Here is a 26,390-nt window from a genome sequence, read left to right as displayed (position 1 = left end):
GGAGTGTAAGTTTTAAGGGGCTTTGACGTTAGCTTCAGAACTTTTACTACACGAACAGTGCTGGGCGGACTTTTACGGCCTGTGCCCTGAGAAAGGCAGGGACAAATCAAACTTGGATATACATTTAAAGTAGCAGATACCATGTAAAATGAGTTTATCTTGTTGGGCAGACTGGATGGACCGTTCAAAGTTCAAGGGAGCATATCAGAGGCTTAGCAAAGGCGGGACTTGGGCGTGCCTAACACTTGGACGATCTTGACCCATAAAAACAAGGACGTCCCTGATAAGCACTTGGACGTTTTCACCCGGACCTGTTTTTCTTACGACTAAGGCACAAAAAGGTGCCCGAAATGACCAGATGACCACCCCTTACTCCCCCAGTGGTTACCAACCCCCTCCCACCCTCAAAAAACATCTTTCAAAATATGTCGTGCCAGCCTCTATGCCAGCCTCAGATGTCATACTCAGGTCCATTACAGCAGTATGCAGGTCCCTGGAGCAGTTTTAGTGGGTGCAGTGCACTTCAGAGAGGTGGACCCAGCCCCATCCCCCCCACCTGTTACATTTGTGGAGGAAACAGCGAGTGCTCCAAAACCCACCACAAATCCACTGTACCCATATGTAGGTGCCCCCCTTCACCCGTAAGGGCTGTAGTAGTGATGTACAGTTGTGGGTAGTGGGTTTTGGGGGGGGGGGGGGGTTGGGCTCAGCACGCAAGGTAAGGAAGCTATGTTCCTGGGAGCAATTTATGAAGTCCACTGCAGTGTACCCTAGGGTGCCCGGTTGGTGTCCTGGCATGTCAGGGGGACCAGTGCACTACAAATGCTGGCTCCTCCCACGACCAAATGGTTTGCATTTGGTAGTTTTTGACATGAACATCTTTGGTTTCGAAAATCGCCGAAAATCAGAAACATTTCTGTCTAGGGACGTCCAAATCTAGGGACAGCAAAATTTAAGGATTTGGACATCCCTGACGGTATTTTCGAAACGAAAGATGGACGTCCATCTTGTTTCGAAAATACAGGTTTCCCCGCCCCTGGATTTGGACATTTAGCAAGGACGTCCAAATCGCAACTTGGACGTCCCTTTTGAAAATGCCCCTCCACGTTACCTCTGCTATAACCCGACAACACAATGCCAAACCTCCAACAGCACCAAAATTAACTTACTGCCGCTTTATAAAAGGGCTCCTGTATTTGTAAAACATAAATTGTAGGAGCCAATCTCCTTGACGCCACTCTCTTTTAAAGAACCAAAGGGCCTTTTTACTAAAATAAATTAATGGGCTTAAATTGTTTTTATGCGGGACTTTCCCGCACACTAAGCCCACTTTTAATGTGACCCTAAAATAGGGCTTTTTTCCTTTTTATTTTTGCTAGTCCTGCGCTAATTTTTCCATTAGCTCACCAGACCCACAAAATGTTAATCTGGGAGTACTTGCCGCCTCCTATTTACAAGGCACTACATTCTCCTATGTTAAGTCTGTCTTATCCAGTTAGCACACATTAATGCAAATGTGACAGATGAATAATGCTTTCAGGCCTATTCCCCATCCATGACACACCCCTCCTCAAAAAATAACAAAAAAATAAAGATTGTACGATTAGCATGCAATGACAGGAAAATTACTACAGAACATTTAATGCATTATGCAGTAAGCTTTTTTTCCCCGCATTAAATGCACGATGGCATTTAACACATTTTAGTAAAAGGGTCCCCGAATTAGAAAGCTTGTAGACAAGGTGTGGATTGTAAGAAAGACTTCAGATCTCTGCGTGCATATCTATCTGTATTAATAACCACATGGAGGGTGCAGAACACAGTACATCTTCTAAAAGGAAGGATGTATGCTTACAATGTTACTATTCCTTTAATATTAAGATCTTGTTTAATGTGTTTTTCTCATCACAAAGTGCAGGATACTGTCTCAAAGGAATTATTGGGTATTATTAGCTGTGAGTTCATCTGTGCTTAAAGAGAAAAAAAATTTTTTTGAACTGAATTACAGCAGAATACTACGAGCCAGATCACAGCAATGGATGTGTCAAATGACTAATCTTAACTATGAGGAGTTAATTAGCACTATAAATAGCAAAGTACAGACACATACCCCAAGTGACTAAATGCTCATATCCAAAAGATATAGTCCTTGCTTTATTTGTTAAATTATCTGCATTCAGTGTGCAGACATGGCTGCCTGTTTATTTCCTTCCTGTAAGCAAAAATAATGCTGATAGAAAATTCAATTTCAGGCTGCAGGGAAGTTTTTTTTTATTTTTAATTAAGCATTAAACATAGCACTACAGAGGCACGTGTACTATCATCTTAGCTTCCTGAGACACCCTTGTCTCTACTGCTGTAGCAGTTGCTCAGTTCAAGGCTGACCCTAAGGCTACAACTGAGTAGGGTTTGGGTTCTGGGCTCTAACTTCCCCTCCCTTCCTCTCCCCCCACCCCACCCCCCCCCCTTCAGAAAAAGAACAATGCAAGGCTCGCATTACAGACATGTACACTTATATACAGTTGGAGAAGGAAAGTTATTCCATAAAATCACTGCATGATTGAATGACATACAGGCTCATGAAAGTACAAAGACTGTAAAAAGAATTTTAAGTCCTCTTGCCCAGTGGCGTAGCCACAGGTGGGCCTGGGTGGGCCGGGGCCCACCCACCTAGGGCTCAGGCCCATCCAACAGTAGCACATGGTAATGAAAATGCTGCTGTCCACAATACTGGCACCTTCACATGCTCAGTTTTCAGCGCATGCCTGCTGCAGACTACCAAGGTTGGAGACTGGAGAGAAGCATTTTCCCACCAGCTGAGATATGTTTTTGATGTGGGGGTGGTGGAGAGAACATTTGGTGCCCACCCACTTCTTGCCTAGGCCCACCCAAAATCTGCTGTCTGGCTACGCCCCTGCTCTTGCCGTTGTAATGTCTGTGTCAGGCGGCACCTTTATTTATTTATTTATTTGTAACACTTATACCCCGCGCTTTCCCACTCATTAGCAGGTTCAATGCGGCTTACATAGTACTACAGATTAAACAAAATAGCAAAGAATGGATGCAGCTGTAATAGGTAGCTGCAGGGTTTTTTTTTAAGGGGGTACTTGGAGGTACTGAGTACTGGCACCTTTTCCATTGTCTGCTAAAATTGACCCATGATGGAACCCATGTTTTAATGATCGAGCTCAGGTTCTACACACCAATTCTGTCTTGTGATTGCAGATTCTGTGACTGGTTGCAGGAGGTCTGGCTATTATGGGGTGGGTCCCTCAGTGATCACCCTACTGCTGAAGAGTGGCCTAGCATTTGAGTACCGGCACCTTTTTTGCTAGAAAAACCATACTAGGTAGCTGCCCCAATAACTTCAGTTTCACCTCTTAATCTGGAAGCACAGAATCATGACATACATTTCACCAGCCTTCTGGCCCTTTCCTGAGCGAGAGCTGTCAACTGTTAAGAACTGTATGATCATTTTGTGCTATGTAGTAAAACCCAGCAATCAGTGAACACAGTTGTAACATTCTATCATTATCAGTGCTGTGTGACATTGAGCAAGCATCTGTGAACAGCATTACTAGTAGACATTTTAAATACTCCACTGCTGATTACCATATTCTTTCCAGCCTCATTTTTACTTAGTTGCTAAGGCAATGGTGCTTAGAATTTCTCAACGCTTCTCCTACTTCCTCTTTAAGCTCACATGAACCTGAGCAAAGAGAACTATCAGAATCCCACCATGAAAGGGTTAAATAAAGCACATTTCATTTTATTTCATTTATCACAATTTACATTCCGCATTTATCCAGAGCGGAGTACAAACCAACAAACATAATAAAAAGTTCATCAAACAAAACAAAGTATAACTACATACAGCAAAACAAAAGACAATGCACAAATCACATCACTGGTGCCTGAAATCAAGTTCAATTTGGAGACTGCTTCAGCAATTGCTGTTTCAATAATCTCTTAAACATGGCCAAAATTTTCTGTTTCCTAAGGACAACAGGCAGTTTGTTGCACTCGACAGGACCAACAACAGAAAAAAAACTCTCCTCCTGGTGGATTCCAAACGAACATACACATAACATAACATATTAAATGATGGCAGATAAAGACCTGTACGGTCCATCCAGGCTGCCCAACAAGATAAACTCATTTTACATGGTATGCGATAGTTCATGTGTATATCCGAGTTTGATTTTTCCATGCCTTTCTCAGGGCACAGACCATTGGCAGTCAGGGACCTCTAGTAAACGCAAGTTCTCAGAGCGTGGGGCTCGTTTCGGATGATACCAATGTAGACAGGCTGATAAATACTGAGATGATTCTTGACAAACTCTTTGGTGCACTATGACCAACATGGTGGGCTCAAGCAATGAGAATTCATCTTTTATTTTTAATATACAACACTGTGTGCATAAAAAGGTATCTAAAAGTACAGAAAAATAATTAGGACATAAAATAAAAACAGGAGAATACAAATGAAAAAAAGAAACAAGTCGTTTGCCATCATGAAGACTCTGGCTAGAGATCCTGCTCCATCCCTTGTGCGGATATAAGGGTCCTTTTACCAAGCTACGGTAAGCACTAACGATGTGCGCATGCCACTGGAGGTTTTTTATGCCCATGATTGCAACTAAGCCCAATATAGACCGTTCTGAAATGAGATCTGTATCTTTTTGCATGTTAATGCTGCCATTAGCGTGTGGACCCTTACCACCACGTTTTTCCTAGGTGGTAAGGCCTCATGTACTAATCACACATTGGTCAGCGTACAGCAATGTGACTGCGTTAGCTGATTAGCACAGACACACCCACTCTCCACCCCCCCCCCTCCCAACACACCTCCTTGGCTAAAAAAGAAATTAATCTTTTAGGGCCCCTTTTGCAAATCGGAGAAAATTTTTCTTCACTCAATGTGTAATTCAACTCTGGAATTCGTTGCCGGAGGATGTGGTGAAGGCAGTTAGCTTGGCAGGGTATAAAAAAGGTTTAAATCGGCATTACTGCCCAGCTACCGTGTGCAAGATCCCCAAAAAAGTACAAAACATTTTATGCTGCTTATCCCATAAATAGTGATTTTCCCCAAGTCCAATTTAATAATGGTCTATAGACTTTTCCTTTAAGAAGCGGGCCAAACCTTTTTAAAACCCTGCCAAGCTAACTGCCTTCACCACATAAGTACATAAGTATTGCCATACTGGGAAAGACCAAAGGTCCATCAAGCCCAGCATCCTGTTTCCAACAGTGGCCAATCCAGGTCACAAATACCCAGCAAGATCCCAAAAATGTACAAAACATTTTATACTGCTTATCCCAGAAATAGTGGATTTTCCCCAAGTTCATTTAATAACGGTCTATGGACTTTTCCTTTAGGAAGCCGTCCAAACCTTTTTTAAACTCTGCTAAGCTAACCGCCTTTACCACATTCTCTGGCAACGAATTCCAGAGTTTAATTACATGTTGAGTGAAGAAAAATTTTCTCTGATTCGTTTTAAATTTACTACACTGTAGCTTCATCGCATGCCCCCTAGTCCTAGTATTTTTGGAAAGTGTGAACAGACGCTTCACATCTACCCGTTCAACTCCACTCTGTAATTTTGTTCTCAAGAATAGTCTCTACCATTTTGCCCGGCACCGACGTCAGACTCACCAGTCTATAATTTCCCGGATCTCCTCCAGAACCTTTTTAAAAAATCGGAGTTACATTGGCCACCCTCCAATCTTCCGGTACCACACTCGATTTTAAGGATAAATTACATATTTCTAACAATAGCTCCGCAAGCTTATTTTTCAGTTCTATCAGTACTCTGGGATGAATACCACCCGGTCCAGGAGATTTGCTACTCTTCAGTTTGTAGAACCATTACATCCTCCAGGTTTACAAAGAATTCATTAAGTTTCTCCGACTCGTCAGCTTCGAATACCATTTCCAGCACCGGTATCCCACCCAAATCTTCCTCAGTGAAGACCGAAGCAAAGAATTCATTTAATCTCTCCGCTACGGGTTTGTCTTCCCTGGTCGCCCCTTTTACTCCTCGGTCATCTAGCAGTCCAACTGATTCTTTTGGCAGCTTTCTGGTTTTAATATAGCTAAAAAAAAATTTTACTATATGTTTTTGCCTCCAACGTAATCTTTTTTTCAAAGTCCCTCTTAGCTTTCCTTATCACCGCTTTGCATTTGACTTAACATTAATATTAGAGGAGCGGTCACATCATGGAGTGATACAAAGGCATTATAACGTCCTCATTTTTGTTTTCCATTCCTTTCCTAATAATACCTAACATTCTATTTGCTTTCTTAGCCACCGCAGCACACTGAGCAGAAGGTTTCAATGTATCATCAACGACAACACCTAGATCCCTTTCTCGGTCGGTGACTCCTAACATGGAACCTTGCATGACGTAGCTATAATTTGGGTTCCTCTTTCCCACATGGATCATTTTGCACTTGCTCACATTAAACGTAATCTGCCATTTAGATGCCCAGTCTCCCAGTCTCGTAAGGTCCTCTTGTAATTTTTCACAATCCTCTCGCAATTTAATGACTTTGAACAACTTTGTGTCATCAGCAAATTTAATTACCTCACTAGTTACTCCCATCTCTAGATCATTTCTAAATATGTTTAAAAAAACAGCGGTCCCAGCACGGACCCCTGGGGAACCTCACTAACTACCCTTCTCCATTGAGAATACTGACCATTCAACACTACTCTCTGTTTTCTATCTTTTAACCAGTTTTTAATCCACAATAGGCCAGTACCTCCTATCCCATCCATGACTCTCCAATTTCCTCTGGATTCTTTCATGAGATACTTTGTCAAACGCCTTCTGAAAATCCAGATCCACAATATCAACCGTCTCACCTTTATCCACATATTTGTTCACCCCTTCAAAGAAATGTAATTAATTGGTGAGCCAAGATTTCCCTTCACTAAATCCATGTTGGCTTTGTCTCATTAATCCATGCTTTTGAATATGCTCTGTTTTGTTCTTTATAATAGTCTCTACCATTTTGCCCGGCACCATAAGACTCACCGGTGTATAATCCATTAAACTCAAACTGCGATATTCAGCGGGAGATAGCTATCTCCCGCTGAATATCACCAAATAGCCAGTTAAGTACCATTTAACCGGCCAGCTGCAGTTCCTGGCTTGTTAAAAGATTTTAAATATCGGCTAGATTGACTATAAGTATGGAGTGAGGGGGAAAGAATCTAAAATCTGCTTACTGGATAGGAAGCTCAAGGAACTAATTAAAAAATATCAAACAATAAAATGATCATGATCCTACTTGAAATCAAATTTGCCAACTTTCAACATACTAGTACAATAACATGCTTCCAATGCCAGTTGCATTTCTAAGTAGTCCAGGGAAATTGAATTATTAACTGTACTAAATAATACATTAAACTTGGTCTTCAAAAGACTAGGAATGAATGAATTTCAAATAGAAACAGGAAACAAAATTGCCTAAAGACTGACTTTTATCATTGAAAATACAATATAGCAATGAAAAGTAAATTCAGGGGTCCTTTTACCGCAGTGGGTAAAAAGCCCCTAAAAAAGACATGGCCATGCAGAACATTATTCTTACTATGTGGTCATGTGGGGGGGGCGTACTTACTGCCACCCACTAAGGTGGCAGTAAGGGCTCCTGCGGTAACCCAGTGGTAACCGGGCAGCAATTACTGCCAGATTAGCGCTGCACTAGAAATGACAGAATTATATTCCATAGTGCCAGAAATGGAATGTGCTCAAGGCGGAACTACCACCGGCAACCACATTGGGCCGGCGGTAGTTCCGGGTTGCCTCACATCAATCTTTTAGTGAAAGGGCCCCTCAGTGCATTCTTTTTATTTTTTTTCCAAGCTGTTCCCTGCTACCTGAAGATGGAATTTTGCTCTCAAATATTTGTTGTTCAAAACCCAACAGCTTAAAATTTTAATCTGTTGTTAATGCTTTGGACAATTTTGGTTTCTATCAATTAAACACATGTTTTGTTCATGTTTAAAACCTGCAGTAAAATGACAGTAAGGCCAATTCTATGAACTGGCAGCAAAAGATAGACACCAATTGAGTGCATAAGTTACAGAATAATCTTTACATGCATGACTGATGACACAAACTGGCATTTAGGTGCATAAGTGCTAGGCGCTATTCTAATAACATATGCACCAAAATTGCTTAATGCATAGATGCGGGTGGAGAATGGGTGGGTGACAGTTATATCTCTGAGGTACATATATACCCCCGGATTCTATATAGCGAGCCTATTAATCTGCGCCAAAATCCAAGCGTATTCTGTAATAACGCCCATAGCTTAATTGGCTTAACAAGCCAATCAGCGTTGACAACAGCACTTAAGCAATAAAGAGCACTAATTGGCAATAATGAGCACTAATTGGCAATAATTAGAATTTACGCACACAACTCCCTAAGCATATTCTGTAATGCACTGCGCCTAAATTCTAATATCCACAGCCAAAAAGAGGCGTGGTTATGGGTGGGCAAATGGGTGTTTTGTGGGCATTCTGAAATTTACACGCATAGTTTTAGAATATGGCCTACTGTGCCTAAATGTACGCACCGGGATTTATGCCATGTTTTCATTGGTGTAAATGGATGTGCATTGTTTTAGGCCCTGGGATATCAACTAAGTGTAATGCTAAATACCGCACCTAAATCTAGGCACCACTCAGTGAAAATGTTTTCCGCAGGCACCACTCGATGAAAATGTTTTCCGCAGGGATTTTTTAGGCGCCATATATAGAATCTTGCATTAACTTATTGAATATTCAAAGTTATGCACACCTTAGGGCACACTTAGGTGCCAACAATTATGACTGTCACTGCCCTAACCTAAGGCACAGCAATGCCAACGTCTGCTCATATTCTATAATGGAATCTTGATGTTATAGAATTGGCGCTAAACACATGGTATTGGAGCACTTAAATATTGGCACCATTTTATAGAATTGCCACCAATATATCTTAAATTTAAAACCTATGTTGTTGGAACTCTAGGCTATAATCTTTAATGCAGGATCAAAACGGAAGTTTCTCCTCCCTTCACTCAGCAAATCATTCCAGGGAGTGCTGCAGTGAAGTAATCATAGTGTAATCAGGACAATATAACAAACCACCTCTTTACAGATGACACGACTACAGCAGGCACACATGGAAAGAAATGGGTTGCAAGACGGAAATTTAGAAACACACTCTTCAGTAAACTTAAAACTTATAAGCAAAATACTCTTCATTCGTTAAAGAATTTTTTGTGCACTCCCATCATGGAAGACTTCCATGGACAATTAAAAAAATTAACCAACTAGTTTTCTAAAACAAGTTTTGAACACTAAGCAAAAATGGGTTAATAAATTGGAATAAAAGAAAAGATGAAATTGCTTCCTGTAATCCATAGCAAAGACACAACAACAAGGGAATAATATATACTACGCAGAACTTGCAGCCCTCCAAGAGGTTTGAGTGAAACTTTAGTCGGACTTATCACTGCCGGCTGCTCACAGTCTCACAAGTGTTACCTCAGATAAGAAAGGTCCAGGACTGATACTCTGTCCCACACTCTCCATCAAATCTTTTTTTATTTAAGCTTGTTGTGCTGGAAAAGGAGAGCTCCACAGAAAATAGGGGAGAGGTGAAGAGAGGGAAGAAATGCATTTGTGGAGCACCAGAGACAGGCCTCCAGATATGACTCTGCAGACTGAAGCCACCAGCAAAGCTCAACTGGGGACCAGTTGACCAACTGGACCCGAAGCAAAACCAGAGGCTGAAAAGTGTATCCATCCACCTGGAGATAAAAAATACTGAGAAGCTGGACTGGATGCCGAGAGAGATATGTCTCAGCTCCATTTTCAGTTTTCTCTCTCCACATGCTGGTTGATAGACACAACTATCACACAAGTTCTGGAATAGTGGGAAGCTACGTAATGGAAAAACATGTTAAAAGTGTGAGAGTAAAAGAAAGTAATCTGAAAGGAAAAACATACATACCCTTCTATGCTTTCTCAACGGTTTTGGAATAAGACAGTCACTTTCGCAATCAAGTCAAGTAAATTTTGGACCCTATTGTGCCAGCAGCTGTAACAAAAACAAAAGAAAGACCCTTACAAAAGATGTTATTACTTAGATTATTTCAAAAATACCAAAGCAGAAAAGCTAAAAATTCCCTAGTATGATCCATGAATTGCTGCCCAAGTCCACATAAGCCTTTTGAATAGTATGCTAAGACCCCCTGAGTAGTCTGTAACCCTACTCTGCCCTCCAGCACTTTAAAAGCAATATTAAAATGCAACCAATCCCTCCAGATTCACCGCTTTCCAGGGCATGCACAGAAAAGATGTGACAGTCAGCAGGATGGCAGTCCTTTATTAACCGCAGATCAGAAAAGCTATTTTTAAAAAGGAGTTTCACCATTCTATACCTATACCTCTTGAAAAAGCTTTCTACATGCTCGATCTCTCATTTATGGAGACAAAATGGTCTCCACCTTTAGCTGTAATCCCTTCTCTTCTCCAATATTGATACAAATCTAGATAGTAAATTCTCTGAGGGAAAAAATACCTACAACACCTGGATGTAACTCATCTTCAACTACTACTGAAAGATGCAAGCTAAATCATAGATAGATAGATAGATAGATAGATAGATAGATAGATAGATAGATAGATAGATAGATAGATAGATAGATAGATAGATAGATAGATAGATACACACTCTCAATTGCATACAGAGCTACCATGTCACCCCAGATGGAGACTTTTTACCCAATATTGTTTTAACTTGCATTCCAAAGTAGTAGGTATTTGTACTCCTTCAGGCCAATATTCAGACAGATTAATACATATGGAGGCATATTTTCAAAGCAGTTTGGGAGGCTAAGTTCCATAGGTTTCTATGGAACTTTGGGAGGCTAAGTGCTTTGAAAATGAGCCTCTTTAGGCAGTCATTCTAGAAGCACTATTCACATTTTGGATGTGCAGAAACTGGCATTTAGATGTGTAAATTGCATACACATCTAAATCCCAATTTTAGAAAGCCAGAATATACACAGTCAAATTGTGAATATGTGCATCTGGCAAGGAGGCCTGGTCTGGGTTTGTTCTGGGTGGGCCAAAATGATATATTCCCCATTTCATAAGAGGAAAGAACCAGGCACACCCATTAAAGGGAGGCCGACCACAACCGGGCTGAAGGCCAGCGAAGACAGAAGTGTGGGGGAGGGTACAGGGAGGGCCTAGCTAGAGAGTAGTGGGAGGGAAACAAGGGGTAGCAAGGGGAGGGGGCAGGAAAGAAGGGGAGGAGCAAGGGAGGAGGAGAGAGGAATTTGAACTGCACAGGAAGTCCTTTTGAATTTGGAAGCAGGAGAAGAGCAACGCCCACCCGCCCACCCACTTGAGAGGCAAGATTTGTCGCAGCAAGGCGTTAGACTACAATGTTTACGCACAGCCAGCAATGGGTACACAGCAGCTTGACACATAACAGTTACAAGTTTGGGGTAACTACTGCTGCAGAAAGAGTTGTGTGGAAAATTATCAAGTTGATGCAAATGGTAGGCTTGCATGTGAGCAGCCTTGTTATAAGGAAACAACGTGTATACAGCTTGTCTCCTGGCTTGGGCGGCCGGGAGGCCTAGAACGTCATTTTGTAAATGTGGTAGGTGCCTCCTTCAACGGGAGACACCAAGTGACGTCGGGTGCTTGGAAAACAGCACAGGGGGCCACAGGGGCTTGGTACGGCTTGGCCTGTGGCCCAGAATATGCAACTACGTGTAGAAGCTGTGTACCCAGGTAGAAATGCATGCTGGCATAATGATTAGTAGAAGATGTAATGTAATTTGTTTAAGTTGTAACAATTTTGATGTTCCTGGCTGCGGCCAAAATAAATCCAATTCTATCGAAGATACGGCTTGTAGTGTGGTATTGAAGGGGGCGGGGGTTGATACGTCTGAGTGTGTGCCGAATGCCCGAGTTGTGCACATTTATGTCCAGCGATATGAATGTTGGGATTTAAACCTGCTCCTGGGGACGTATAGGGTTTGGAAAGTTGCTTGTTTTGTGCAGAGTTCCACTGGAGGGATTAGGGGTGGTCTCCTGTTAAACCCCTAGTGCGTTTTCTTGTTCACCTCCCACCCCATCCCCATCTATATATATATAGCTTTCCTGTACCAATGGAGTTCCTTTCACCTATTCCCTAATTTTAAGATGGACAGTAAAACAAATAACAAAACTTGGAAACTTGATATTGGCAAAGGATGCTGTATGCGCTGCCCAATGCCGTAAAGTGTATGTCACAGCTTTCAAAAAAGAGACTGACATACATGTGTATGTTCTGAAATTCCAACACATATGTGTTTGTGCCAGTAAATACACGTTTATGTTGTGTGTTGACCTGGTTGATAGTTTAGACACTGATGCTTGTAGAATGGTGTAACCGGCATATACACGTCCATTCCCGCATGTATTTTAGAACAAATTTCACACTGGCAGATCCTGTTCTGATATACTAGTGGAATCACACATGTCATAGGAGCCACCTTTTTTAAGTTATTGGGGGTGCTAACCCCAGTGGAGATAACCCCTCCCTGGACACATAAAAGGAATTTATTCAATATTGGGGGTGCTCAAGCACCCACAGCAGCCACAGAGTCAGCTCCTATGACACATGTCCCAACCTGGGCTTCTCAAGCACAGTTTCTCATCAAGTACAATCTGTACATCCTTTCTAAAATCCACCTCCAGGCAACCACATAAGTCCCTCGTCTGTCAATTTTCAATGGCATTACCTGGATAGTGCTGTTGAAAAATCCCTCTTACTGTCATGGCAATGTTCAAATAGTTCATACCACCAAAAAAACATTCAGTTCAACAGATTTAATCAAAGTAAAGGAAGCAGGAGTGGGAAAAATATGGAGAAAAGACCTCAGTGAACCCTTGATAATAAAGCTTTCCAAAATAATAACAAACAGGTTAATCAAGGAAAAACATCACTGGTCAGAAAAACTCCATTATCAAACCACGTGTTCACAGTCACTGAAACAAATCTCAAAATTTCTAAAACTTTATAAAGGTGCAAATGCAAAAAAAAAAAAAAAAACTTAACTTCTAATAAGCATACACATGTTATCCAAATCAATGGAAGACACTCTTTAACTTCTAGTAACTTCAAATGTGGAAAAAGCTGGCAGAAGAAACAGTTGCAAGGGATAAACACAAAGGAATCCTGTTTAGAAGGAATGGATCCATGGAATCTTAGCAGAGATTGGGTGGCACCACCAGTAATTGGGAAGCAAAACCAGCACTGGGCAGGGCAGACTTCTACGGTCTTTGCCTTGATCGTGACTGAATAGATATGGATGGGCTGGAGTGTAAATTTTAAGGAGCATCGACGTTAGCTTCAGAACTTTTAATACAAGAATGTCAAGGACAAATCAAACTCAGGTATACATATAAAGTATCGCATACTGTGTAAAATGAGTTTATCTTGTTGGGCAGACTGGATGGACCGTTCAGGTCTTTATCTGCCGTCATTTACTATGTTACTATGTTTGCCATGTGGCACATCCAGTCTACCCGTCCATACCACCCACTATCTCTTCCTCTTCCTAAAGTATCCCAAGTGCTTCTCCTATGCTTTCTTGAATACAGATATAGTCTTTGTCTCTACCACCTCCACTAGGAAGCCATTCCATTCAGCCATCACCTTTTCTGTAAAATGCATTTCATTAAATTACATCAGCAAAAAGAAAAGACAAAAATAACAAAAGCAGAGGACCTTTTTGCCATACTGGTATTCCACTTTCAGTGCTCCTCTGCTCTTTCACTGCTTTCACTAGATTAGTCCTGAGTCCAAAGAAGCTATTAGAACTAAAAAAAAAAAAAAAAAAAAACCTTCAGAAAACGGAAGGATCTGACTGAAAATAATAGGAAATAATAATAGGGGGCACACAGTAAAGCTATTAAGTAGTAAATTTAAAATAAACCAGATAAAATATTTCTTCACTCAATGTGTAATTACATTCTGGAATTTATTGCCAGAGAATGTGGTAAAAGCAGTTAGCTCAGCAGAGTTTAAAAATGGTTTGGCCAATTTCCTAAAAAGAAAAGCCAATAAGCCAGTATTAAGATGGACTTGAGAAAATCCACTGCTTATTTCTAGGATAAGCAGCATAAAATCTGTTTTCTGTTCTGGGGGCTTGCCAGGTACTTGTGACCTGAATTGGAAAACAAGATACTGGGCTTGATGGACCTTCGGTCTGTCCCAGTATGAAAATGCTCAGGTTCTTAGCCTGCTGAGCATTCATGCCATGGAGATATTTAAACATCTCTATCATATCTCCCCTATCTCACCTTTCTTCCAGAGTATACATATTAAGATTTTAAGTCTGTCCCCATTTGCTTTATGATGAAGACCACTGATCATTTTAAAAGCCACCCTCTGGTCTATGTCCTGTTTATATCTTTTTGAAGATATGGTCTCCAGAACTGTACACAGTACACTAAATGTGGTCTCACCAGAGGCCTATACAAAGGCATTATTACCTCCTCCTTCCTACTGGCCATTCCTCTCCCTATGCAGCCAAGCATTCATCTGGCTTGTGCTGTCACCTTTTCTACCTGTTTGGCCACCTTAAGATCTTCAGAAATGATCACTCCCAAAGGTTTCTAGACCTTGTCCTTTTTTCCCCATTTTTACAGAGATTTTTAATGTTTTATTTACATGAAGATTTTAATTACTCGGGGTCTCTGTTTAAAGCCCTCTTCAGAAGGTTTGACTGTCTTCTGCAGAAAACACTTTATCCCCTCTTTGATAAATGGCCAACATCTCTGCTCAGTAGCCCTTGGAATATCACCCCGTGGTCCAGGAAGCCAAAACACTCTAGATGACACCATCCACACAACCACTCATTCATCTCCACAACGCAAGTTTCTCTGCTTCGGTCTTTACTCTTGACAGGAAGGATTGATGAGAACACCACCTGTGCACCTACCTGTTTTACCCTCTGTCCCTGAGCCATGAAGCCACTATTCTGGTATAAATGTCATCTAAAAATTCTAACACTGCCATCAACGTAAGCAGAAATTTCATTTCTGAGTAATAAAAGATCCTGCAAAGCTGGAACTTCCTCCTCTGCAGTTTGAGCCAACTACTTAAATATGAACTCAGGAACAATTTATTACTGTAAAAAGGCAGAATACCATTAATACACTAAAGGAAATGCATAATATAGTCACAGAACCGAGAAAGAATATGCTAACAATGTCATTTACAGTCTATCTAGAGCTCTTCACTCATCTCAATAGCACCTTGACTGTTCCATCTGCATCTATGTGTCTCTTTATATTGTGTTCCCTCTCCTATACCTTTGGAATATGTTACCCTAAGAATGAAAAATTAGAAACATTCTTTTTACAATTTATAAAGTATTTAAATACCTGGTGATTTGTTCATGTGGTTCCCAAGTGTCTTATTTTTTTTTTTTATAAAATATTAGAAAGACACAATTAAGGAGACATGTTGAATATCTCATTATTTGCTTATTATCTTAGGAACGCTGCTAGGGATTATTGTATGAATGCTTTTATTTTAATTATTATTTCTATTTTACATTTAGAACATGTTATTTACAACTACCACTAGAGGTCACAGCAGCCATTTTGATCATGGAGCCACTAGGGGCACAAGTGAGTGGGGTTCGCTCCTGACCCTATTGCCCTGCAAGACCGCCAAGAAATTCAGGTAGGCCCAGGAGGCATATTTTTACTGGGGAGGGGCATCTTGATTTCTAAGGTGGTGAGAGGGGGATCTGTACCTTGCCGGTAAGGGGGGGGGGGCTTCGGGACCTGTAAAAAATCCAATAGCTGAACACACTCCAGTCAACCACATATAATATTCAACAACACCAGTACCCGGACACGGTCCAGTACTGCATAACAGGGCCTGATTTTATTGCCAATGATCAGAAATTTAAAAAAAACACTGACCACTGCTGGCTGAATATGGACTCGTACATACATAGAAGGTACAAAAACATCTTTCCAACTGTGATTTTGGGCCCTGTTTACTAAGCCGCGTTATAAGCACATTAACATTTTTAATGTGCGTCAACCATGTACGCACCTACAATATCCCTATAGGCGCCTACAGGATTAGCGCACGCGCTAATTGCAGGTGTGTTAAAAATGCTAAAGCGCCTTAGTAAACAGGGCCCTTTGTCCTTTTCAAATCAAATCAGAAAAAAAGTTTAACAGTTCAGTAGAGATTAGTTGGGAAGCACAGTAAGGGGTCCTTTTACTAAGCTGCAGTAAGTGTTAGCGCGCGCTTACCGTGGAACGCAGTGAGGCATCCTGTGGTAAAATCTCAATGTGAACACACAAACCACATGCTAAAAAATCTTCCTGACTTTTTCTCGGAGGAGCGTGTCTGGGGGCAGAAGGTGGGCATGATAGCATGAATCAGCACAGCCACATAACTACTACTACTACTTATCACTTCTATAGCGCTACAAGGTATACGCAGCGCTGTACACCATATACACAAAGACAGTCCCTGCTCAAAGAGCTTACAATCTAATAAGACAGGTAACAGACAGAACAACTAAGAGGCAAGGGGAATTAAAGAGGAGGGGATAAAGGTACAGGCAAGTGAGCAGTGGTTAGGACTCAAAAGCAGCGTCAAAGAAGTGGGCTTTGAGCTTAGACTTAAAAACGGCCAAAGACGGGGCTAGATATACATGCTCAGGAAGTCTATTCCAGGCGTATGGTGCAGCGAGATAGAAGGAACGAAGTCTGGAATTAGCAGTAGAGGAGAAGGGGACAGATAAGAGCGATTTGTCAACAGAACGGAGTGCTCAAGAAGGGGTGTAGGGAGAGGCAAGACTGCAGAGGTACTGGGGAGCAGCAGAGTGAATACACTTATAGGTCAGTAAGAGAAGTTTGAATTGAATGCAGAAACGGATAGGGAGCCAATGAAGTGATTTGAGGAGAGGGCTAATGTGAGCATAGCAACTTTGGCGGAAAATGAGTCATGCAGCAGAGTTTTGGACTGATTGAAGAGGAGAGAGATGGCTAAGTGGGAGGCCGATGAGAAGCATAACTGCGCATTGATTAGCACATGAGCCCTTACCACCTACAAAATGGGTGGCAGTAAGGGCTCATGCACTAATTTTTGCTAATGGCTGCATGCTAATGCCAAAATTAGCGATAGTCATTCATTGGGAAAATGGGAAAAAAAAGGCCATTTTCCAGCTGCAGTTTAAATGGCCTTAGCGTGCAGGAAAGTCCCACATACGGGTGCACTAAGGCCAGTTTTTACCGCAGCTTAGTATAAGGGCCCCTAACTTAGGGCCCCTTTTAACAAGCTGCGGCAAAAGGGGGCCTGCGCTGGTGTCGGCGCATGTTTTTCACGTGCACCGAGGCCCCCTTTTACAGCAGCGTCTAAAGGAGAAGTCAGCCGTTCCTGCAAAAAATGGCCATGCTTTGCCATGTGGCCGTTTCAGGGGGCGAGCCCTTACCGCCACCCATTGAGGTGGCGGTAAGGGCTCCCACGCTAACCCAGCAGTAACCGGACCACGATCAGCACTGCCCAATTACCACTAGGTACAGTCCAGTGCTACAAAAATCAATATAGTTTTATAGCGCCGGATATGACGGTGCACTAGGGGTGGGAAGAACCGCCAGGCTGGTAAAGTAGCCCACCAGTACTTCCTTTTTAGCTAGCAGTAAGCCCGAACTGGGCTTACCACTGCTTAGTAAAAGGGGCCCTTACAAACACAGTAAGCTGCCTAGGTTCTTTGTAGGAATAGGGTGACATATAAATGGAAAATCTAATGTAATGTAATGCACAGGCTCAAACACTGCAATTTCAGATTGTGCATCATCAAAATGAAAATATGTTATGTGGAGATTTCAAGTTGCCAGGATTCCAAGCTCTACCTTTGTAATTGAGAGGAAAACAGGTTTGTTCCTGTACATCTCTGTTCCAGTGAATATTAAGTAGGAAAGAGGGAAAAACAGGGACAGATTGTTAATGCAGGGCTCCTCGTGACTGCCAGCCGAGCGTAATTTCAGAAAATGCATAAAAATGAAATCTCTTATGTTCCTACATTTCAATGCCTAATGAGATGCAGCTGTTGGTAATAGTTCATTCTCTGAAAAAAACTTGACAATGTTGAAAAAAAGGACAATTTCAAAAAAAATATTTGAACTGTTTTCATGTTGTCTAGAAATAAAAACATCTTTGTGGATGCCAGTTTGGTTATGGGATAGAGGTGCTGTTTTTCTTCCAGATGAGGAGGAGGGGAGAAATCTAGGGAGCTTCACTAGCCTAGGGACTGAACGGGTGGCACCTTTGAAGTGCACTCTTGAGTGGCAACCATTAGCTGTCAAGGTCTACTATAACAGTGACAACCATTGGTTGTCAAGATCTACTGTAACAGTGACAACCATTGGCTGTCAAGATCTACTGTAACAGTGACAACCATTGGTTGTCAAGGTCTACTGTAACAGTGACAACCATTGGTTGTCAAGGTCTACTGTAACAGTGGCAGTCATTGGCTATCAAGGAAGGAGAAGAGATTGGTTTGTTTGACAGTCCCCCCATCCAAACGTTGTTCCACTGCTCTTGTGGTATGGAAGGCAATTACTCTCCTGTGTCCTTAAGCAATTCAGATTTACATTGTCTCAATAAAGAGACTCGTAGGAGGACTGAGACACATCATAATGGATGACAATTAGTAGCAAAAAATAATGGGTCGGATAACATCAAGTACTGGCACAAGCGCTTAATTCATACATTCAGTAGCACTAATCATTTAACTAGCACCACTGAATATATGACCGGCTGGCGACGAAGCCAGTGAATACACATTGGGGGAGGGGGTCGATATTCAAAGTGATTTAACCGGCCAGAAACAGCTCCTGGCCACTTACATTGTCTGCTCAGGGCTAACCACTAATTTTCACTGGCACTTAACAGATTAGTACCGCAGAAAAATAACTGGTTAGCGCCAAACTGAAAACTGGCTATTTTGGGGGTGTTCCAGGAACAGAGTTGGCACTTGGCCGGATAAGTGCTAACATTCAGCACTTAGGGGGTCTTTTACAAAGCAGCGGTAAGCCCAACGTGGGCTTACCGCACACTAAATCTGAATTACTGCTGGCCCAACACAGCTGCCGGCATTCCAGGTCAAGCGATCGCCATTTGTGATGCTCTGGAAATTTTTTTCTTCTATCGAGGTGGTAACCCAGCAGTAATCACCATGTGACGGTAAGTGCTCCCCCTCTCAATCTTGCCACATTGCCATTTTTTTTGGGGGGGGGGGGGGCATTTAACTGCTGCGGTAAAAAAGACCCTGGCGTGCAGGAAAAATGGCCCCCGCCGCTACCACAGGGCCTTTTTCCCCGCAGCTTAGTAAAAGGACCCCTAAACCAGTCAAGTTAACTGCATAAGTAAGACCCCACTTAACCGGCTATGAGTTAGCCATCAATGCCGGTGCCCAGACATGGCCTGGTATTGAATTGCTGAGTTTAACTCCGGTAGCAGTCAGTAAAATGCTGATCACTGCCAGCTGACTGTTGGGCCCTTAAATTTTAGGCTACTATTTCTATGGTTTAATTTTAAGTGCATAACTTGTCTTTTTAGCAACTAAATATTACCACTAAACTTGTAAATACTGGCTCTATCTTGCTCCTAATCATTGCCAGTACTTTCTTACACAGATAAAAATTGGCTGTTTAACTAGTTACACAGTTTGACCTTATACATATAGGACTAGATTCTTTAAATGGCACCGAAAAATATTGATGCCAAAAAAAAAATAGCGCTTGGTGCTATTCTATATACCACTCTTACATTTAGGCGTAGTTTACAGAAGAGCGCTAAGTGCCGGGAACCTCAACTATTAGGTGCAACCATTTACACCAATGAAAACCTGGTATAAATCTACGCATGTAAATTAGGCGTGGCTCCCCCTAATTCTATAAATTTCAGGGTGCGCCCGATCCATCCATACTCCTCCCATGGCCATGCCCCTTTTTAGATCCACGCACTAGAATTTACAAGCAACTCTTTATAGAATATGACTAAAAAGATGTGCACGTAAATTCTAATTAGTGCCAATAATTGCTTGTTATTGCTCCATTATTGGTGCTGATTGGCTCGTTAATTGGCTCGTGATTTAATTAAGTTGTGCACGCAAATTGGAAACATGTCCAAATTTGCACGCACAACTCACAGTGCCATATATAGAATCTGGGTGTTTATGGTTGAAAATGCCTGCACAACAAAGTTATGCTCCTGCCACATGTCAATATTCAGTCACACAGATAATATATGATTTGAAATGTCATAAGACTTAAGCATCGCCACTCTGGGACAGACCCAGTGGTGTGCTGGAGCTGGCTCGCAAGAGCCGGTTGTTAAGTTTTCTTCCAGCTTGTGAGCCGGTTGTTGCAAATAGCGAGCCGACTCTGGCTCTCCTCCCTCCCTCCCTCCTCCCTCCCTCCGGATCCACCTCACCACCCGCTTGTTTTTTAAATTCTTCGCTTCCAGCGCCAAGTCGCCGACTGTCAGGAGTCCTCCCTTGCCGATTTGCGCTTTAAAAATGGCTGCCGAGACTTCCAGAGGCGGCCTCGCGAGACTTCGGCTGAAGTCTCGGCGGCCATTTTGAAGCGCGAATCAGCGAGAGGACTCAGGACAGTCGGCGACTCGGCGCTGGAAGCGAAGAATTTAAAAAACAAGCGGGCGCACGGTGAGGAACTGGATCGGGAGGGAGGGAGGGAGGAGAAGAAGAATTTCATAAAACAACTCGGGAGGGGGTGGCAGGGGGGAAAAGAGAGTCGCTGCTGGGCATGGATGGATGGAGGAGGTCGCTGGACATGGGTGCATGCAGGGCAGGGGAGAGGAGGGTACACTGCTGGACATGGGTACATGCAGGGCAGGGCACTGCTGGACATGGGTGCATGCAGGGGAGAGGAGGGTACACTGCTGGACATGGGTGCATGCAGGGCAGGGGAAAGGAGGGTCACTGATGGACATCTGGGTGCATGCAGGGCAGGGCAGCTGGGTATGGGTGCATGCAGGGCAGGGGAGAGGAGGGTCACTGCTGGACATGGGTGCATGCAGGGCAGGGGAGAGGAGGGTACACTGCTGGACATGGGTGCATGCAGGGGAGAGAAGGGTCACTGCTGGACATCTGGGTGCATGCAGGGCAGGGCAGAGGAGGGTCGCTGGGTATGGGTGCATGCAGGGCAGGGGAGAGGAGGGTCACTGCTGGACATGGGTGCATGCAGGGCAGGGGAAAGGAGGGTCACTGCTGCACATGGTTGCATGCAGGGGAGAGGAGGGTCACTGCTAGACATCTGGGTGCATGCAGGGCAGGGCAGAGGAGGGTCGCTGGGTATGGGTGCATGCAGGGCAGGGGAGAGGAGGGTCACTGCTGGACATGGGTGCATGCAGGGCAGGGGAGAGGAGGGGAGAGAGAAGAAATGCTGGACATGGATGGAGGGGAGAGAAGAGTGAGGAAGGAGATGAGATGAGGGAAAAGGAAGAGAGGAGAAAAACTGCACATGGATGAAGAAAATAGGCAGAAGCTGAGGACCAGAAATGAAGAAGAAAGGAGGAAAGAAATAAATGGAAAGGAAGCCCTGGAAACGGAGTTAAGAGGACAGATAGCAGCAGAATCGGATACTGGGCCAGCATGATCAGAAAAACAGTCACCAGACAACAAAGGTAGAAAAAAAATCATTTTATTTTCAATATAGTGTTTGGAATATGTTCACTTTGAGAATCAGGTGCTCAACATTAAAAGTTTATATTTATTTACTTATTTATGGCATTTTATCCCACATTAAACATGAATTAGATTGGAACCTGGGATCATTTAATTTTTTTTCCTGGAGAGAGTAATGCATTGCCCCCCTCCCCCGCTATAGCCAGCTCTGCAATTTTGGGGGGGCGCAGAGGTGGACAGGGGGGGGGGGGACGCAGTGGTGAACAGGGGGGCGCACTGAGGTGGACCGGGGAGAGAGCCTGTTGTTAAAATTTTACCAGCACACCACTGGACAGACCAAAGGTCAATCTAGCCCAGCACCCTGTCTCCGACAGTGGCCAATCCAGGTCACAATCACCCGACAAGATCCACGGAGCAAAGCATTTTGTACTGCTTGTCCCAGGAATAGTGGATATTTCCCTACAACTAGACAGTTTCAAATGATATGAATATTCAGCATTATTATCCGCTTAGGTGGCACGGCTAAATATCCATGCATAACTTCAAACATCTATGGGGTACTTAGATGTATAATTTCTATGTGTACTGAATGAATATTAGCCTGCCTTAACAGTAGCCTACAATGATTATTTCCCCCCTTAGATGTTTAAGTCATATAGGGGACCTTTTACAAAGGTGCAAGAGGGCAAATGCGCAGGTAGCGCATACCCAATCAGCACTACTGCTGGGGTAGCGCATTCTAAATCCTGGGGTAGAAAATAATTTTCTACCATGGGGGGGGGGGGGGGTGCATTCCCGGCGGTAACCGGCAGCGCGCCAATGTTGGCGCGTGCTGCATGGTTACTGCGTGTGCCCTTACCACTAGATCAATGGGTGGCGGTAAGAGCTCAGGCCATAAATAGGCGTGCCCTAGTTTTAATATTAGCACAGGCCCATTTCCCAGCCCATTAAAAAATAGCTTTTCTTCCTAGCCGCTGTAAAAACAAAATGGCTCAGCACATGCCTAAAAGATGCACCCACAATACCACAGGCCACTTTTTACCACAGCTTTGTAAAAGGACCCCATAGTTAATTGACACATCCCCAAATTTTCCATTCAACTGCCTTGGATTTAAAAAAAAAAACATTTACGTGATCAGCACCACCAATGACCCAGGGGTATAGCCAGACAACAGATTTTGGGTGGGCCTAGGCAAGAAGTGGGTGGGCATCAAGTGTTCTCCCCTTCACCCACCACCAAATAAAATCTCAGCTGGTGGGAAAATGCTTCTTTCCACCTTAGTTGTCTGCAGCATGCATGCTCTGAAAACTGAGCTTGCGCAGGTGCCAGTATCGTGGAGAATAGCGTTTTCATTACCATCAGGGGGAACTCTTCCGCTGGCGGAGCTTGGGATCCCCACCAGCTACCGCTAAACGTGTGCTACTGTTGGGTGGGCCCTGGCCCACCCAGGCCCACCTGTGGCTACGCCACTGCAATGACCACATAAGTGACTAAATGTGTGCTTCTGAAACACCATTTTGTTGAGGACCAAAGGTCACCTCTGGCAGCACACTACTTCATTAATACCAGCACATATACATGGCACATGCTTAGAACGTAAGTTCAGATGAGCTCGGATGAACTTTACATTGGCAAATTGCCCTCAAGTTATCTTAGGTTGGTGTGACGTGGGATGTTTACTGTCATTTTGGGTTTCATTCCAAAATGTAGAGCAAATGAGGAAAGGATAACAAATTTAGACAGAATATTTAATATTAACCTGTTCCTATTCTAACAACAAACAAATTAGGAAAATTCATGTATTATTTTGGTAGGGTACAGCTTTGAAAAACCAGGCCTCTTGTGGAGACTTTCTTCTGACTAATTCATGCAAACCTGACAGGTTCAATAAAATGCACCAAAAAATGAAGGACGGTATCTTCCTACCAGACTAAAATAGTTGTTTAAATGCTAGCTGTTTTGAGTGAATTTGTATTTCTATGACACGTTGAATAGGATCAATTTACACAAAAATTGGATTTCTTGTGATTGACAGATGGACTAGTGAAATGCCTTCACTGACACATCATCCGTTTAAGGCTCAGAATAGAGCTATTAATATTTCAAATTCTTTTTAGTCATGGAGATGTGCTACTGAGGCCCTGGACTGAGAAGCCTCACTGCTTACAAGTGCAGGTGCAAAGACAAACAAAATCCAAATCCATTTCAGACAGACAAGATTGATCTGCAGCGATTACACTTCAAACTGATTAAAAAAAAAAAAAGTATTTGTCTTGCACATTGCACTGGAACAGCAGAGCTATGGGGGTTATTCCATCTGTATTTCTAACATACTCAGACCTGTTCATCAGTTGCTTTTGTTCCACTGTTGTCCCTGCTGTACTTGTTAACACACCCTCCGTGTAAATTCTGCAGTGTCTACAGCAGGGGCTTAGCTACTTGGGGCCTGGGGGGCCTTGGCCCCCGTAGATTTGGCCCTGGACCCCCCTGCCGACGACCCTCTCGACCCCCCCCTCCCGCCGTCAACCCGCCGTCAACCCGCCATCTACCTTTGCTGGAGGGTTTGACCCCAACCCCCGTCAGCCGAGGTCCTCTTCTTCCCGCGAAACGGGAAACTGAACAAAGCCGTTTCGTGGGAAGAAGAGGGCCTCAGCTGGCGGGGGTTGGGTTCCCCCGCCAGCAAAGGTAGGCGATGGTGGCGGCGGCGGAGGGAGGGGTCAAAGTTGTTGTTGGCAGCGGCAAAGGGGGTCGGCAGTGGCGGCGGGGGGGGGGGGGTTGGCAATGGCGCGGGGGGGGGCTAAAATGTGCCCCCTCACCTCGGGCCCTGGACCCCCCTCCCGCCGAAGTCTGGCTACGCCCCTGGTCTACAGGAAGTTCCATGTTCCTTTAGATCCATACTTATTACACATGAATGCCTTCCTCCAAACAACATCAAATTCCAGATTCTATAGTATTCAATGATATTATAAGAACGCTGCGCTCATCCCAACAAAGAGTTGCTTTATATTCCTTTGTAATGGTTCCTAGAAAAGTTGGAACTAAAAAATGTGCATTCCAAATGTAAAGCTCTGCTTAGCTGGAATTCACTGCCAAATGTAGGAATGAAAAACTTATCTATTTACTCAAGTTTATGAAAGACTTGATGTTGTCTCAGACCGTTTCTCTCTTGACTCAGTACCAGGGCCGGTGCTAGGGTTTCTGGCACCCTCCTGTAACCTATAAGTCAGCACCCCCTACCCATCCAGGGGTGGGATCACTATGGCCCCACCCCTACAGTAACCACACCCCTTTTACCAGCCATGGCAGATATAAACATTCATCATTGAAAATATTACACCAGTATAGAAGAAAAATAACTTGGGTTTCCCCCCCCCCCCCCCATTATAAATAATTTCTGTAAGCTGTTACAGCTCCAGTATACCCAAAATGATACAAACCAAATTAGCATACAGACTCTGCATGCAGCACAATACCAGAAAAACAAAGAAACACATTGCTATACATTGCAAAATAAGACAACAGGTATAAATTCTCAAATTGGACATATTCCAAACACTAAAATTAAAATAAAATGATTTTTTTCTACCTTTCTGGTGACTTTGTTTTTTCTGATCATGTTGGTCCCAGTCTCTCATTCTGCTGTTCTCTATCTGTTCTCTTAACTCCGTTTCCAGGGCTTCCTTTCTATTTATTTCCTCCTTTCTTTATTTCTTGCCCTACATCCTTAGCTAAAAGCTGGATCCTTCGCAGACTTGACTGGAGGAGGTATAGAGTGGATCCAGTTTTTGCCTAATTTCTCCATCCATATGCAGTTTTTCTCCTCTTTTTCCTTTCCCTCATCTCCATCAGTATGCAGTAATCTCCTTCCTCTTTCTTCCCTCTCTTCCATCCATATGCATTTCCTTCCTCTCTCTTCATTCTCCTCTATCCATGTCCAGCATTTTTCCTCTCCTCCCCTACACCCATGTCCAGCATTTCTCCTCTCTCTCCTCCCCTCCATGTCCAGCATTTCTCCTCTCTCTCCTCCCCTCCATCCATATTCATCTCACTTCCCTCCCCTCCATCCATGTCCAGCATTTCAACTCTCTCCCCTAAATCCATGTGCATCTACTCCTCTGTCTTCCCTCCCCTCCATCCATGTGCATCTACTTCCCGTCTTTCCTCCCCTCCATCCATGTCCAGAATTTCTCCTCTCTTCCCTAAATCCATGTGCATCTCCTCCTCTGTCTTTCCTCCCCTCTCTTCCTTCCCCTCCATTGTGTGTATCTCCTTCCTCTGTCTCTCCTTCCTCCATTCCAGTCCAACATTTCTCCTCTCTTCCCTCCCCTCCATCCATGTGCATCTCCTTCCTGTCATCCCTCTCCTCCATCCATGTCCAGCATTTCTCCTGCCCTCCCCTCCATCCATCCATGTCCAGCAACTCTCGTCTCGCCCCTGCCCTCTCCTCCTATCCATGTCCAGTAATTCTCCTCTGCCCTCTCCTTCCCTATGTTCAGCGATTCTCCATTGCCCCATCCTCCTCTCCCATCCATGTCCAGCAATTCTCCTCTACCCTCCCCTCCATGTCCAGCAATTTCTCCTCTCTCCCCTGCCCTCCTCTCCATGACCAGCGATTCTCCTCTGCCCTCCTATCCA

The 26,390-nt window shown here is 43.5% G+C and overlaps 1 protein-coding gene across 1 annotated transcript in view; it reads right to left on the bottom strand.

Annotated features, from left to right (window-relative positions):
- ARVCF (ARVCF delta catenin family member) overlaps window positions 1–10,048 on the bottom strand; it is a 473,516-nt gene extending 463,468 nt beyond the window's left edge. Inside the window, exon 1 of the mRNA XM_030218017.1 lies at window positions 10,018–10,048. The gene's annotated coding sequence lies outside the window, so the exon portion shown is untranslated. The remainder of the gene's footprint in view (window positions 1–10,017) is intronic.
- Window positions 10,049–26,390: the final 16,342 nt, after the last annotated feature.

The sequence above is a fragment of the Microcaecilia unicolor genome, chromosome 11 (assembly GCF_901765095.1).
Source record: "Microcaecilia unicolor chromosome 11, aMicUni1.1, whole genome shotgun sequence".
In the NCBI taxonomy this organism is placed as follows: domain Eukaryota; kingdom Metazoa; phylum Chordata; class Amphibia; order Gymnophiona; family Siphonopidae; genus Microcaecilia; species Microcaecilia unicolor.
Note: the sequence above shows the minus strand (reverse complement) of the source record. Positions and strands in the feature narration are given on the sequence as shown.